This window comes from Schistocerca cancellata, chromosome 7 (assembly GCF_023864275.1).
Source record: "Schistocerca cancellata isolate TAMUIC-IGC-003103 chromosome 7, iqSchCanc2.1, whole genome shotgun sequence".
Lineage (NCBI taxonomy): Eukaryota > Metazoa > Arthropoda > Insecta > Orthoptera > Acrididae > Schistocerca > Schistocerca cancellata.
In genome coordinates, this window is record NC_064632.1 from 583291921 (window position 1) to 583308321 (window position 16401).

Here is a 16401-nt window from a genome sequence, read left to right on the forward strand (position 1 = left end):
ATAGGTGTGATACAGAGACAATTACTTTTGGCGAATCAAGAAATACTACACCTACCTGACTGCCACGATCCAATGCTTTCAGAATATCATGTGAAACGTGTGGGTTGGGTTTCACATGACGATTTTCCCGGAATCCATGCTGGTTGACACGGAGGTCGTTCTGTTCGAGACACTATTTCATTTATTACGAAGCCTGAACCATTATGCGAACTGCATTGTCTATTAAGACGGTCCGTACTCTTAATCTAAGCCCAATTGACAGCGCGGAAAAAGCGGCAGGTATTTGTACGAAAGGGTAAATTGTTGGTTATACAGGGGTAAAGAACTCGCCCCCGTCTGCTCAGTCGGTAGCTGACCCACCGAACGGAATAATGGCTTCACAGCACAGGCCCGCAGGGGGGGAAGAGCAGGAAGCTCAGCACCGCAGGTGTTAAGCGGTCTCCCCTCCAAGTCGCGCTCTGTTCAAGGAACCAACGCGTCACGCGCCGCTGAAAATTACGCTGTTTATCCCATATGTCTGTGTGTGTTCCCTCCCCCCCCCCCCCCCCACCTCCCTCCATCCACAGCTTCCCAAGTCCCCCATGAACTATAGACTTCGACGATATGGAGTGGCTTGTGTGACTCTGGGATTGAGAATCCTAAAGACGGCAGTAGCCTTTTCAGTCTGGATGAGCGACTAATCTGGCCTTTTAATATTAATCAAAATGGCCTTGCTGTGCTGTTACTGAGAACAACCGAAGGCAATGGGAAATTACAGACGTGATTTTTCCCCGAGAGTATCCAACTCCGCCGTATGCTTTAACAGTGGAATCCTGGGTAAAATACCCCGGGGGTAAAATGGTCCACAATTCGGATCTCTGGGAGGAGACTACTCAGAAGAATATTGTCATCAGGAAAAACAAAACTGTTATTCTAGGGGACGAAGTGTGGAATATTAGATCCCTTAATTGGGTGGGTGAAAAGGGCGAGTAGATAGGTTGAAGTTAGATGTAGTGGAGATTAGTGAAGTTCGTTAACAGGATAAACAGGTCTTTTTGTCAGACTAGTACAGCGTTGTAAACACAAAATCAGAAACACGCAATGCAAAAGTAGGTCTAATAGTGAAGAAAATGGGAATGCGGGTAAGCTACTATGAACAACAGTTACTCGATGTCGTAGCCAACATAACACAAATCCAGCACCCACCAAGTAGTATAAATTTGTTCACTGCCTGAAAAAATGCAAAGCCCTCAAGGGTTAAGGTCAGTGGCACAGGGGTACAGCTTGCAGATTTATTGATTCATTTATCACTGTCATTGGCGATCTGACGGCGCTAAGGGGGGCAGTCTGTGCACCCTTTGTTTTGACACTGCGGACAGTAGCTGTGACGAGTTTAGAGGGGAACAGTGATCGAAACATTCAATCTAGGACACAAATATGCCCCACCGTCGCGTAAGTACTCTTGTTGAACAACGTCAGGCATTTGAACAGGGCCGCACTGTGGGCCAGCGGGAAGCAGGATGAACGTGTCTACGTATTGCTGCACGTGTCTGGCACCGTGTATCGGTGGTGTGTCACTGCTTTCGACAGTGGTCTGTGGAAATTTCCCACAGCTGGAGATCAGGTTCTGGGCGTCCGCGTAGTACAGACGCACGCCGAGGTCGACGCACTGTGTGAGCAGCGGTGACCGACATAACATTACGAACATCGTTCAGAGACGAAATCCGGACACATGTTGCACCTGATGGGAACCGTCTGCCTGCTGTAGGAGTAAGGTCACGTGTGGTTCTGGCCAGTCTGTCACTGACACCACGAAGTTGGCAAGCACGGATACTCTGGAGTTGCGAAAGAGTCGAATGGAGAATGGACTGGCGCTCTGATGTCTTGAGAGTAGGTTCCGTCTGTGTAAGAGTGATGGACGTACACAGGTGCGGCGTAGACCTGGTGGGCTGCCTATTACAGAGTGCATTCACACATGACATACCAGTCCCATCCTATCGTTCATGATGTGGAGGGCAATTTTACAGCTCTGTCACATTTGATGTTGCTGCAGGGTAAAGTAACCACTGCCCGATACAGTGCTCACGCTAGTACCATTTCTTCGACAGGAAGGTGATTTGCATTGCCCTGCTGAAAAGGCAGACCCACATATGCTACGCTCTTCATGGTGCACACCAACTATCCTGGCAGCAAGATCTGACTCGAAACTGATAGCAGTCATATTTATGGAGAAAATTATTGTGTGTCAAAATAGTAGGCAACTGAAAAATGGAGATGGTTCACTTTTCGCAGTAAACAAGAAAATCAAATCCACGGAGATAGAATTTCATGCGAAATTAGGCAAACGAGACTTAATATCAAGGATGGGAATAAACTTTAACTGCCTCTTTCTATCGTTTCTGTCATAAGCGCATGTCATAGCCTTGGATCATCTAGAACTAAAGAACCCAAAAGCGATTATATGTTAAGCCCAATCGACAGAAAAAAGCGAACTAAGAACAAGGACTTCCTCCTGGAGAAAAGTTCACGAAATACGCTGTAGAGACAGAGGATGTCCCGAACCAAAGTTTAAATGACCTTCGCCATATTGCCACGACGAATAAAAAGTAAAACGCGGTCGACAGCACTCGCGTCGTTCGCTAAAATGAGCAATAACTCAGATGGCAAACATACATGAGAACGTAAATCTAAAAAAAGGGCATTGGGTCAGGAAATGAAGAACCGTCAAAGGTTGACGACAATGAGCACAAAGTAGTGGGCGATCACCACTTAACAAATGGCGGTGGCTAAAACGACAGTGCCCAATACCCAGCCTAGCAGCGAGATGGCCGAGATGAGGTCGGCCAAGCCGCTACGAGAGGTTTAATTCACCGGAACTTGTTCCCATAAAGAGATGTCTAGTGGTGATGCCAAAGTGACACCATCTGCCGACAGACGGCAAAAAGATCACCCGAAGGGATGGAAGAGCAAGCAGCCCGAGATAGGAGGACTGCAGCCTTGGCAGCAGTGTCAGCAGCCTCATTTTCCGTTAAGACGGACGTGATCAGGAACCCACATGAACATCATAAACATGAACATCACGATGGCTCCCTCAACAGCGAACAAATGGAAACTCTCTTGAACCAGTTACACTAAGGGATGGACTGTGTACAACACGCAGAGGCTCTGAAGGGCACTGAGAAAATCGGAATATATGTGTCGCCGCATGTACTGGGTGGCCTGATAAAGGGCGAAGAGCTCTGCTGTAAATATTGAGCAGCGTTCTGGAAGCCGATACCGGAAATGGTCGGTACCGATGACGAAGGCACACTCGACACCACGGTCAGTCTTAGAGCCATCAGTCTACACGAAGGTACTATCGCTAAATTCCATGCGAAAATCGAGAAACTTACAGTGATAGATCGAATCTGGATTAGTTTCATTAGGAAGCGAATGGAGTCTAAGATGAACACGGGCCGCCACACGAAGCCAAGGTTGTGAAGGGTTCACACTCGTCAGGAACGAGGCGGATAGTAGTTGAAGTTAAACTGCCAGGGCAATAGCCAAAAGCGACCTCTGGGAGTTAACAGAGAAGAAGGTCGCAGCCCATACTGGCGGTCAAGGGAGTCATCGAAGAACGAGGCATACGATGGGTGGCCGGGGACGGCAAACAAACGGCATGCGTATCTGGTGAGGAGAACATCATGCCGGTATAACAGCGGTAGTTTGGCGGCTTCTGCATAGAGACTCAACTGGGCTAACGTAAAAGGCGCCAGTGGCCAAACGGATTCCACGATGGTGGATTGTATTAAGACGGTACAAGATGGCTAGACGTGTGTATGCATACAGGAAACAACCATAATCTAGTTTAGAACGGACAAGGTATAGGTACAAACGGAGGAGGGTGGCCCGATTCGCTTCCCAGGAAGTACCACTGAGGACACGTAGGACATTGAGAGACCAGGTGCAGCGTGCAGCCAGGTAAGACATGTTGGAGAACCAAGAAAGTTTCTCATCAAGCATGAACCCCCAGGAGTTTCGTAGTTTCAGTGAACGGAAGAGCAAAAGTCGAAGATGTGAAGATGGACGAAAAAGCCGATTGCGCCGCCACAAATTCACACAACGTGTTTTGTCGATGGAAAAGCGAAAGCCACTGTCGATACTCCACGAGTAAAGACGATCGACATCGCTGAAGACACCGCTCAAGGAGACAGGTCCGTGGAGAACTGCAATAGATCGCAAAGACGTCGATGGAAAGAGACCCGGAGTGCCTGGCGGGAGACAGCCCATGGTAGGGTTAATGGCTACAGTACAGAGGACGACGCTCTGGACGGAGCCCTGAGTCACCCCTTTCTCCTGGATGAAGATGTTCAACAAGGACGAACCCATATATACCTTGAAAACACTGTCTTAAAAATTCCTGGAGGAAACAGGGCAGACAGCCTCGGAAGTCCCACTTGTACAGAGTATACCTGTTTTCCAGCAGGTGTCATATGTTTTTTCAAAATCAAAAACAACAGCCACAGTCTGGTATTTCCGCAAAAAACCGTTCATGACGTGGGTTGACAAAGTGACGAGATGGTCAACTGCGGAACGGCGTGCTCGAAATCCACACTGTGCAGTGACTAGTGGATTGTAAGAGTCGTACCACCATGCAAGCCAGGCATGAATCACACGTTGCATCACCTTGAAACACAGCTAGTGAGAGGAATCGGGCGGTAACTAGAAGGAAGGTGTTTGTCCTTGCTGGGCATATGTATGAATATGACAGTGCTTCGCGACAGCATCCCGGAAACGAGCCATCTGCCCAAATGCAATTGTACGTATCGAGAATAAACTGTTTCCCACAAGAGAAAGGTGCTGCAACACCTGAATGAAAACATCATCCGGCCCTGGGGCGAAAGGTTGAGATAGATTTCAAATGGCTTCAAATGGTTCTGAGCACTGTGGGACTTAACATCTGAGGTCATCAGTCCCCTAGAACTTAGAACTACTTAAACCTAACTAACCTAAGGACATCGCACACATCCATGCCCGAGGCAGGATTCGAACCTGCGACCGTAGCAGTCGCGCGGTTCCGGACTGAAGCGCCTAGAACCGCTCGGTCACCGCGGCCGGCCCGAGATGGAGTGAGAGCATGAGCTAGTTCCCCCGTAGCAATGGCGGCATTGTAGCATTCGCGATTCTGAGAGGAGAAGGATAATACCTGAACCTGCTCCACTCGATTCCTTTGCAGGAAGGCGAGGTGATAATGAGTAGAGCTCGAAATCTCCGCAAAATAGCGGCCAAGGTGTTGGTGATAGCTATAGGGTCCACAATGACAATACTTGCTATTGTCAGGCCGGAAATCGGTGAATGCACCTAGGTCCCAGAGAGCCGATGGAGATTACCCCAAATAACGAAAGAGAGAGAGAGAGAGAGGAACTGTTAAAAGAACTAGTAAATGAAATCCAGCTAGCATTTTTGCTATTGCGAATAATGCTACGACATTGTGTATTCAACTGTTTATAACGAATACGGTTCACTATCATAGGACGACGGTTAAAAAACGCGGAGAGCACGTCTCCGCGTGCGTATCGCGTCGTGGCACGCCTCAGTCCACCAAGCGAATTGGTCACAGCGCGGAAAAGAAGAAGTGCGAGGTGTGGAACGTTCTGCGGCGGAAAGGATAAGCTTCAGGAGGTACTCTACGTGGTCATCCCAACTGGGGAAATATTGTTCATCGAAGGTCGCCGGGGAGTAATAAAGGCTCCAGTTGGCCTTAGAAAGCTTGCAGTTGGGTTTAAACGTAGGTAGCGAGGAGTCAGCAAACGGATAGCAAAGGGGGAAATGGTTGCTTGAGTATATGTCAGAGAAAATAGACCACTCGAGACGATGGCAAGCTGGGCAGTGCAGGACGAGAGGTCCAAATGGGTATAGCGGTTTGTGGAATCTGAAACGAACATGGGTGCTCTTGTGTTAAGACAGGTGAGGTTGAGTTGATTGAGAATGTCAGCCAAGAGGGTATCTCTCTGACAGGGTCTGGAGGAGCCCCAAAGAGGATGGTGTGCACTACAGTCACCGAGCAGCAAAAAGGGGTGAAGAAGTTGATCAGTTGGAGTAAGTCTACGCTCTTGAAAACGAATGACAGAGGGATGTAGATGTTAAAAAGAGAAAATGCGAAGTGAGGAAGGATAATGCGGACTGCAATAGCTTGCAGCCGAGTGCTCATAGAGATGATTGGGCTATGAACTTCGTCCCAGATGAGCAGCATGACTCCCCCATGAGATGGAATGCCGTTCTCGGAACGAAGGTCAAAGCGGACAGGAAGGAAATGCGAGGTCAAAACAGTCGGGAGGACGCAATTTATTGGAGGCAGAGAATAAGTGGACGCTGCGATTCCAAGAGCAGCCGTAATTCGTCCTTGTTGGATCTAATGCGCGAATGTTCCAGTGAAGAAGAGTCGTAATGGAGATTGGGAGGACGGAACAAAGGAAGGGTAGTCACCTCGGCGGCTGCCGAGAGCCAGCCCAAGACTCACTGATACAGGGCGCAGAGGCTCGAAGGTCCTATTCCGTGAGGTCTTTAGAGGCGTCGGCATTCTAGTTGGGCCAGCCTGTAGATTCCAGGGCAGAAAAATGGTTGGCAGTGCGCACTGGCAAAATCGAGGTCGGCCGGGTGAGGGTATTATGTGGCGATACCATTGAGGATCATCTCCTAGTTGAGGAATGAGAAGACGTTTGCCTTTGATTTCTTAGAGCCTCTGCAGTTGGTAGATGAAGACACAGATGTCTGTTGGCTGGAGAGACGCAGAAAGTATTCACGGGAGTATTGCTTCTGTCCTTTCTGACCTGGCTGTTGTGTAGCAGGCGATTTCGCCACTGAAGGCGTGGATTTGGTGGCTTGTTCACTGCTGGAGGAGAAGGCGACAGGTATGCTACTGTGATAGTGGGCGATTTTACAACTGGAATGGTAAATTTGAGGTCGCAAATCTTCGTGGCCGTGTCCTTCGTGGAGCGAGGCGTAGCAAGAACGGTACTGTATAAGTGCCACATGGTAAAATGCAGGCTTTAACTCTTTCTGTCGATTATTAGATTCATCTCTAGATGCAACCGTCTGCTTATTACAGTTCAGTAGTAGGTATGTTCCCAAATCCTACAGTCATCAGAGAAGATTTTGATGAATTATTAGTCAATTGGAATAATTACAGTTACGTTAGTGGTGGGCGTGAGATCACACCTTATGAAACTTCACTAAACGCCTACCTAGAAAGGACAGTTCAGAAGCCCACAGAAGGTGGAAATTTATTAGGTCTAATGGCAACAAATAGACTTGACAACTTTGAAAATGTCCATATTGAAACTGGTATCAGTTATCAGGAGTACTGATAAAGAATAAGGAGCAACTAAGACAACTCTACAGATTTGTACGGTATGCAAACTAGAAAAGAGGCGGCAGTTTCATATCTCAATGAGGCATTTGAAACCATTAGCTCTCGACAGTAACGTGTAGAACAACTGGAGCTCAAATTTAAAAGAATAGTTGGGCACGCACTGTCTAGATATTCATGTACAAGAACGGTCCATGGTGTGAGGAACTCTCCACAGTTCGCAGTTACAGTAAAGAAAGTACTAAAGAGAGAACGTCTATTCCATGATAGGTGTAAAACAAAGCACAGTGTTATATACATAGAACTGCTGAATAAAAAGCGTTTAGTTGTCAAGAGGACCATGAGTGAAGCCTACAAAGATTACAGTAGCGAAATATTCTAGAGAAATCTCTCACTAGACCCAAACATATTCTGATCGTATCTAAAGGTGGTAGTGGCATCAAAGTTTGTTTCCATACACTCACGGACAAACCAGGAACTGAAATCGAGGGTAGCAAAGCTAAAGCAGAAATTCTGAACTCTGCATTCAAATGTTCCTTAACAGATGAAAATCCAAGAGTATTCCCCAAGTTTATTCTTCCACCACAGCAAAGATGAATGAAATGGATGTATGTCATTGGCGTTGAGTAACAGTTGAAATCGCTAAAACTGAAGAAAGCTCCAGAGCAGAGTGGAATCCCTATCTTATTCGATATTGAATCTGCGGTTGTGTTAGCTCCTCTTCACTATAAAATATCGTAGACCCCTTAAACCACACACTGAACCCAGTACTTGGAGCAAGCACAGGGCACACCCGTCTACAAGAACGGTACTAGAAGTGATCCATGAAATTCCTGTCCAATATCCTTGACGCCCTTTTTTGTAGAATGTTATATTCTGAGCCCAAACATAATGAGATATCTCTAACAGAATGACGTCCTCCATGCCAGTCACCATCTATTCTGAAAACATTGATCATCTTAGGTCCAACTCGAGCTATTCTCACATACCATCCCGAGAGCCATGAATCAAGGCAGTTAAGGTAGGTGCATAATCTGATATCCGAAAAGCATTTGACTCAGTACTATACCCTTGTCTTAAATGGAAGTATGATCGTATTGGGTAGCAAGCGAAGTTTGATTGAAAATTTCTAGGTAGGGAGAGTCATCGACAGATGATCAAATAATTTTAGGTATACCAAAGAGAAGCGTGTTGCACCAGTGCTGTCCATATTAAATATTAATAATCTGGCGAACAATATTCATAATAATCTCAGGCTTTCTGCAGTTGATGAAGTTGTCTTTAATCCATCTCTCTACAAAATGATGCACTAATATTCACTCGAATCTTGATAAGATTCCAAAGTGTTGTAGAGATAAACAACTTGTTCTAAATGTTCGAAAACGTAAAAATGGAACAGAAAAATAAAACAAAATAAATGGTTATCTTATGACTAAATTATCAGTGAATCTTAACTGGAATCTGTTAACTCAAATACCTGGGTGTAACAACATTTTGGTAGTGTATGAAAGGTCTACGTAAAGCGGGTGGCAAATTTTGGTTAATTAGTAGAATACCAGGGAATCAGGATAAAAGGGAGATTGACCCACTCTAGGAAATTACTCAAGTGCGTGGGATTCAAACCAAAGACTAACACGGGATACTGAACATATAAAAAGGAAAGCCTCACGAATGGTGACGGGTTTGTGTGACATATGGGAGAGCCTCATAGAGTTGGTAAAAAAACTGAACTGTCAGACGCTTTAAGTCAACGCAAATCATACCGCAAAAACCGACATACTGCGCAGATAAAATTACGATATTTGGCATTTCTTTATCATTTACTGTGGCGCGTTCTGTTATGTCTCGCTTCCTTCTCGTATCTTCCTGTTTCAAATACGTCAGATACTTGCAAAGCAAACCCTATTGTTGGCTAAACTTGATATCAAAGTCTCGTTTTGATTACTCGGGGTCGTCATCTCAGAATTCTATAAAAAACGTCAATGAGCTGCAGAACCAGGCAGATATACTTCCAAAATATTTCACGTAGTCCTTTGCAACCACTTTTTGTAACAAACAGCAATCTTTACTTGTTACGCGCATCATACTAAAATAACACGTTGAAATATGAGAAGTTTCTATACACCATAAAATCAGTATATGTGAAAATCTTCCATGTACTTCTGTAGTTGTTTGCTGTTCAAAACAGACTACACAGGTAAAGAGCTCCCGATGTACGCCACTGGAATGGTTGTCTGGATCTGAAGCAAAGGGCATGGCTAAATAAAATAGCCATGAAATATGCAATATGCCAGAAACGACAGTATATCCAAAGCTGTGGAAAACGAATTGTTTCAGCGCCGAAAGACGAGCTAACTTCCTATAACCTAATACCTGCGTCGTTCCTGAGATCAAGCCTTATGCCTGCGACGGAACATTATTTCGATGTATTACATTGCATTATTAATGTACAATATTTCATAAAAGCTGCAATTATCAAATCTTTGCTTTTAATGTATAACCATCACATCTGTGGCCACTGTAGAAAATACGTGGAAGTTTGTTTTTATGAAATTCGGTTATGTTTATACTAGCACAGTATACAACAGAGCGGCCAAAACATTTGCATACGTGTACCATACTAACACTGTATTGTTACTAGATACTCATAAAATCCCAAAAACGGAAAATATTTGCAACACAGCAAACATGTTTGTGATACTGTTATAAAAAGTTACGCCTTCCGCTGCCGAATACCTAACTTTCTCGTCAATATTTCGACTTCGCCGTTAGTATTGAGGCATTTACTATAAATTACACTAATCATCGAATATTGTTACACTGGTTCTATGCTTCACTAAATAACTTCATATCTAAGCCGTCTTGATATCCTCTCACGCACTTTTTTACGGCTAAAATATTTGTCATCGACCATATACACAATTCGGATGTAGTATTACATTTAGAAGTATATCTCACTGCACAGACTAAAATAAAATTTGAGAATTCAGATGTGGCAATAGCGTCGGAACGTCTGGAATGTTCTTAAATTATACCGCGAAGACTGATTCGATTTTACAAACACTAACCTGAATGTATGAGCAGCTTGTACCATATAATCATCTCAATCACGATAATTCCGTTTACACAACTGGCCAAATGAAGCTCATGTATTTCACTCATAACTTACGCAAATAAATGTTCTCGTCTTTATATGCTCACAAAACCCAACTTTTTGAAAAACAACGTAGGACCTATCAAGCCAGCTGCTCTCTAAGTGCGATCGAACCTACTACAACAATAATTCAAATTTTGAAAGGTCGTAATATATGGAGAAGTATAATTATAAACGATAGCTCACCTCTTTTATTATTCTGGAAAAGAAGCAGACACAAAGCTGAAGCGATCGCCATACGATTCCTTTCGTTAGCTACTGCTAAATAAAAAATGAATGTACTATCAATGTTGTTCATGTCTCCTCTGCAGTAACAGCTGAATGGGATGTCTCAGCAGAGTTAGGAGCATTGCTGTATATCGCACTTCTCGAGCGGTTTGGAATAAAATACGTAATCCAGACTTACCCGCTTCATTGTGAACAGCAACTCTCTTCTGGTATGTATCGCACTTGTCACCCGCGAACGTGCTCCTCGCGCAGGATCAATACACACTGGATCAGTTTAAACGGGCGGGCAAGCGAGGCGAGGCAGGGTAGTTCCACGTCCACCCGCTAGAGGCCTCTCTGCACCTCAAAGTGTTTGGCTGTATCTTCGCATTTCACGATCTTTGGCGACAGGCGCTTGTTCAAACGAAAAATGGATTAGTGCCCGCATTTAGCGCCGTTCTCGACTGGTTTACAATTACAGCGCTTGAGCTGACACACAATGCACTCTCTTGAAACTGCGTTCCCGAACTAAATTTCGGATAAGGGTGCGCTGTGACATAATATAATCAACATTGGAAGACGCAGAGGATTAAAAAAGATATGCAAAAACAGACATAATGTCTTATGGGATAACAGCAATCAGTGATTTTATAATGTTACTTAAAATCCGTCTTGATTGCAAAAAAATTTTTTATTACTCATATGACCGGTTTCGGTTCATTCAGAACCATCTTCAGATCTGTAAAAATAATTATACTAATTTACTATTTCACGGAAGCTAATGTTTTTCATCCTATCTAATCAACATTATTTTTACCGATCTGAAGATGGATCTGAATGAACCGAAACCGGTCATATGAATAATAAAAAAATTTTTTGCAATCAAGACGGATTTTAAGTAACATTAAAAAAGATAGGTAATGTAGCAAATTCGCATATATAAAAAACGGTTTAGATATCCTTAAGAACGGCTGATATTCCGTTAAGTGGTGCGTAATATTAACTCAAGAGAACCGAGTAACAAAAGCGTGATACAAAGATAAACAGCCGTTTCTAATCACAGATGTTATCACTCACTCTCCCGCTTCCTCCCTACGCTGGTCGATCTCAAGGAACGCAGCAATGCGGTGCATATTTTTCGTTCTCGCCGACGCAGCAGTTGCTCGATACGTGCTCGCTTCCACATGTACCCTGAGTAGACATTCTCGTACGACAGAGCCACGTCATCAAATCCTGGTGCTCTGGATCATTTCTTCTGGTGAACTTCGTGGAAACTGCTGATGGATATGCACAAGACGAGAAGGTAAAACGTAGTGTTTATCCTATAATAAGTAGTATTTTCCAATAGGAGTTGTACTTTGTGACGTCAAAGATTGGTTCCTTGGTGCTTACAGTGTGCACTTGGCGATTTAACCGTTGAATCTTTGGGAGTGTCGAGAATAGTACCATTTTCTGAGGCCAAACATAAAGAGGACCTGTGAGCTATGAAGTTCTGCACCACCATAAACAAGATGAACTTAGATCCTTTAAAAGACAGAATCTACGAGAGGAGGTCTGTGGTGGTGTCTTCAGTAACGCATCGGAACCACTGAGATGGGGGATGCGCTGACTGTGATTTCTGTCACTCTACTGCAGACGAGGTTTTCCAGTAGGTTGGATCACTCTGTACACAACCTAGACCAATCGCTGAATCGGTGCACATAGTCGCTTTTCTAAAATCACAGTGTGTGGCTTGGCACAAACACAATAAAACTATCTACAAGTGCGAAAAGTTGTTCTAGGAGTGGCGACCCTATCGATTGAAGCAAGTCTTGCCATGCTGCTTGCTAATGAACGGCGACGTAGTCGCAAGTTTGTGATCGAAGACAAATGGCGGCGCCAATGTCCATTCGGAAGCTTCGTAGAAGTGGTGATTGTCAGATTGGATATCGGTGATACATATTCATCGAGGGGTGTGTATCTCATGGAGAACCTCAAGGTTTGACCAGCTGAGTGGCTAGTGATGCGCGATGTTGAAAGACAAAGTTCCTTTCCATGAAATATCTCTGATCCAGCTGCCTTGAAACAACAGCTTTCCTCGGACAGTAGCAGGTGAGCGGTGAGTACTGCGCCCTCGACTGTGCCTTCGTCGACCGCACACGGCGTGTCGCGCGCGTCCCTCGTATCTCCGCAGAAGAGACGTTTATACCGGCCACGTCCAGCCTCTGGTAGGGAGGGATCGCCGTACGCCACCTCACCAGAGGACGTCGGATTCGCGTCACCTCACTGCCTGCAACTGTGATTGGTCCGCACGTCGGTTTAAACCGCTGCACTCAGAGCTGCGTCCTTACTCACTTTGGCCGAGCGGTTCTAGGCGCTTCAGTCCGGAACCGCACGACTGCTACGGTCGCAGATTCGAATGCTGCCTCGGGCATGGATGTCTGTGATGTCCTTAGGTTAGTTAGGTTTAAGTAGTTCTAAGTTCTAGCGGACTGATGACCTCAGATGTTAAGTCCTATAGTGGTCACAGCCATTTGAACCATTTGAACCTTACTTACTTAACTGAACATCTCCGAACAATCCACACCATCTGCAGTCTCTGCTCCAACGATCCTACAGTTTCCCCTCTCCTTTCCAATCCTCGTGTGCTGCCCGCGCTTTTACCAACACGTTTCCCCAACCCTACTCCTCCACACCCTCCACATACTCTCCCAAAGAAAAATCAACCATCTCTCCCTCCCAGATCACGACATCCGCCATGATATTTATCCATCCTACCAGCTATAAGTCCACTCTACCGATTCCACTTCATCGGAGCTACCTGTCTCTCCTCTCCCCATATTTCCTTACCCTCCCCCTGTAATGGTACTTGAATCACGTAACCATTACGGCACCTCACCTCAACCTCTCGATACCAGCAATATTCTACTGTGTTTCTGTTAAGTAGTTAACATATATCTGAGACAACATTCAGATTTGATTTCATTAATGTAGAGGTACTTTGATACATCGATATGTTTATATTGCAACGATATTATTCTTATGTGAATTCTTTCTTTTGTCACTATGATCTTTGTCGTACTTGTAACTCTGATTTTTGGGCGCGTAAGCGTTTATTAGAGAGTCAAGTCTTGGTCGTCGTGTTGAAAAAACGCAAATTGTAGTCAGTTTATAAAATGTGAACTTTAACACTGAGGAAGATATTTTCAAGTATGTTTTATATTGTGAAGTGATGTTTTGTGAGTTACGTGATATTGCAACAAAAGTAATAAAAAAGAACTTAAATTCGGAGTGCTGTTACTTTTTTACATCACCATTGTGCTAACTTGTAAAAGTTTAATCTTCAAGAATGGTTTATGAAACACATCTATAAAACTTTTGAATATCGGAGAATAACACCTAGGCCTCTTTGCATCGGAGATTGGAATCATCACTATCTAGATTTTCGACGATTTAGCCATGAGTTCACAACGAGACCAGCGTGGGAAACACGAAAAGATGAGTGCCTAGTTTATCCATTATTTCATTAAATGACTTTATTAACTGTGCTCTAATGACACCTGCCACAGAATATAACTTTGTTGTTGCCCGAAAATGCAATATTTAGCAGCGTGAGCAACACTACAAATCATAATTAATTTTTGACCTTTGTTGTGGTAGGGTTGTTAGACCCCCTTTTTATTCTCGCCTGCCTTTCTTTCGTCAACCTCCTTTCCCCATCAACTATTAGCCTCAGCAGTAATCCCCTCCCTCCACTCTACTCCACCCCTCTTCTGTCCCAACAGCCATTCCTACCCTATCGATACTATGCACCATGTTCCTATAGTCCTCACCGGCAAACGTCTTCCCCTTCAACAACATACTCCCTAACCCAGGACAGGTCCTTCCAGTTTTAGTGCCAGGAAAGTGTTTCTTTAAATCAGTGTTTCGGCATCTTGTTTTAAATGTTTTTAAATGTGTTTTTATTCTGATTCTTTTTACCTTTTATTATTACTGTTTTTAACTATAAGTACAAGAAGTCGTATCTCTTATACATATAAAAACTTACATTTTATGTTCACCTTTGACAAGTTTTAAGTTCATTGTAAATTAACTCACCTTTCTGATTCTTGTTTTTCATAGGGACTCGACCTTGGCTCGCTGCCAATTTAACAATCCATCATCTCGTTTTCTTACTGGATGATTTAAAGTCCTCCACATTTGTTTTGGCTACATGCACAACAGAGCCACGTTTTATAATATTGTGTTTCCGATTACAACTTCGTGTGTATATTGCACAAACGAATTGTATTGTGAATATGTTCCTCGTATTCTCTTTGATGTTTGCTTTTATCCATAATATTGTGCAGAGTAAATGTTTACATATGTTGTTTCACATCAGACAGAAGCTGGTTTTGTCCTATCCTATGATTTTCTGTGTAACCAGGTATATTTGTTACTGTTCTCGAATTCGACGGTCAATTGCTCGATTTAAATGCATTGTAAGTATTTTGCTGTCACTCTACTTTTTATTATTATTGTTATTTTTCACTTGCATTCGTTTCCCCAACTTTCTCGCTTTTAATGCAGAAATGCACGTCAGCAACTTCTGACGGAATTGGTTGGCGACAATAGCACACCTTCTCATGAAATGAGTATGTAATAATACTTTGAATGGTCTTACTTCTTACCACTGTATGCCATGCATTTCACGTTGGTTTGTAGAGTGTGGATGTAATGTACATCTGCACTCCACGTGTCTAATATCGTGTAGGGCCCCCGCGAACACGCAGAAGTGCCGCAACACGACGTGGTATGCACTCGACTAATGTTTGAAGTAGTGCTGGAGGGAACTGACACCATGAATCCTGCAGGGCTGTCCATAAATCCGTAAGAGTACGAGGGGCTGGAGATCCCTTCTGAACAGCACGTTGCAAGGCATCCCTGATGTGCTCAACAAGGTTCATGCCTGGGGAGTTGGGTGCCATCGGAAGTGTTTAAACTCAGAATAGCGTTCCTTCAGCCACTCTGTAGAAATTTCGGACGTGTGGGGTATCGCATTCTCCTGCTGGAATTGCCCAAGTCCATTGGAATGCACAATGCGCATGAATGGATGCAGGTGTTCAGACAGGATGGTTACGTACGTGTCACCTGTCAGAGTCGTATCTAAATATATCAGGGGTCCCATGTCACTCCAACAGCACACGCCTCACACCATCAGAGAGCCTCTACCAGCTTGAATAGTCCCTGCGGACATGCAGGCTCCATGGATTTATGAGGTTGTCTCCATACCCGTACACGTCCATCCGCTCGATACAATTTGAGACGAGACTTGTCCGTCCGAGCAGGCAACATGTTTTCAGTCATCAACAGACCAATGTCGGCGTCGACGGGCCCATGCGAGGCGTAAAGCATTGTGTCGTGCAGTCATCAAGCATCCACGAGTGGGCCTTCGGAAGCCCATATGGATGATGTTTCGTCGAATGGTTCGCGCGCTGACACTTGTTGATGGCCCAGCATTGAGGTCTGCAACAATATGCGGAAGGGTTCCACTTCTGTCACGTTGAACGATTCTCTTCAGTCGTCGTAGATCATGTTCTTGCAGGATCTTTTCCCGGCCGCAGCGATGTCGGAGATTTGATGTTTTGCCGGATTCCTGATATTCACGGTGCACTCATGAAATGGTCGTACGGGTAAATCCCGACTTCATCGCTGCATCGGAGACGCATGTCCCAATATACTTACAATGCATTTA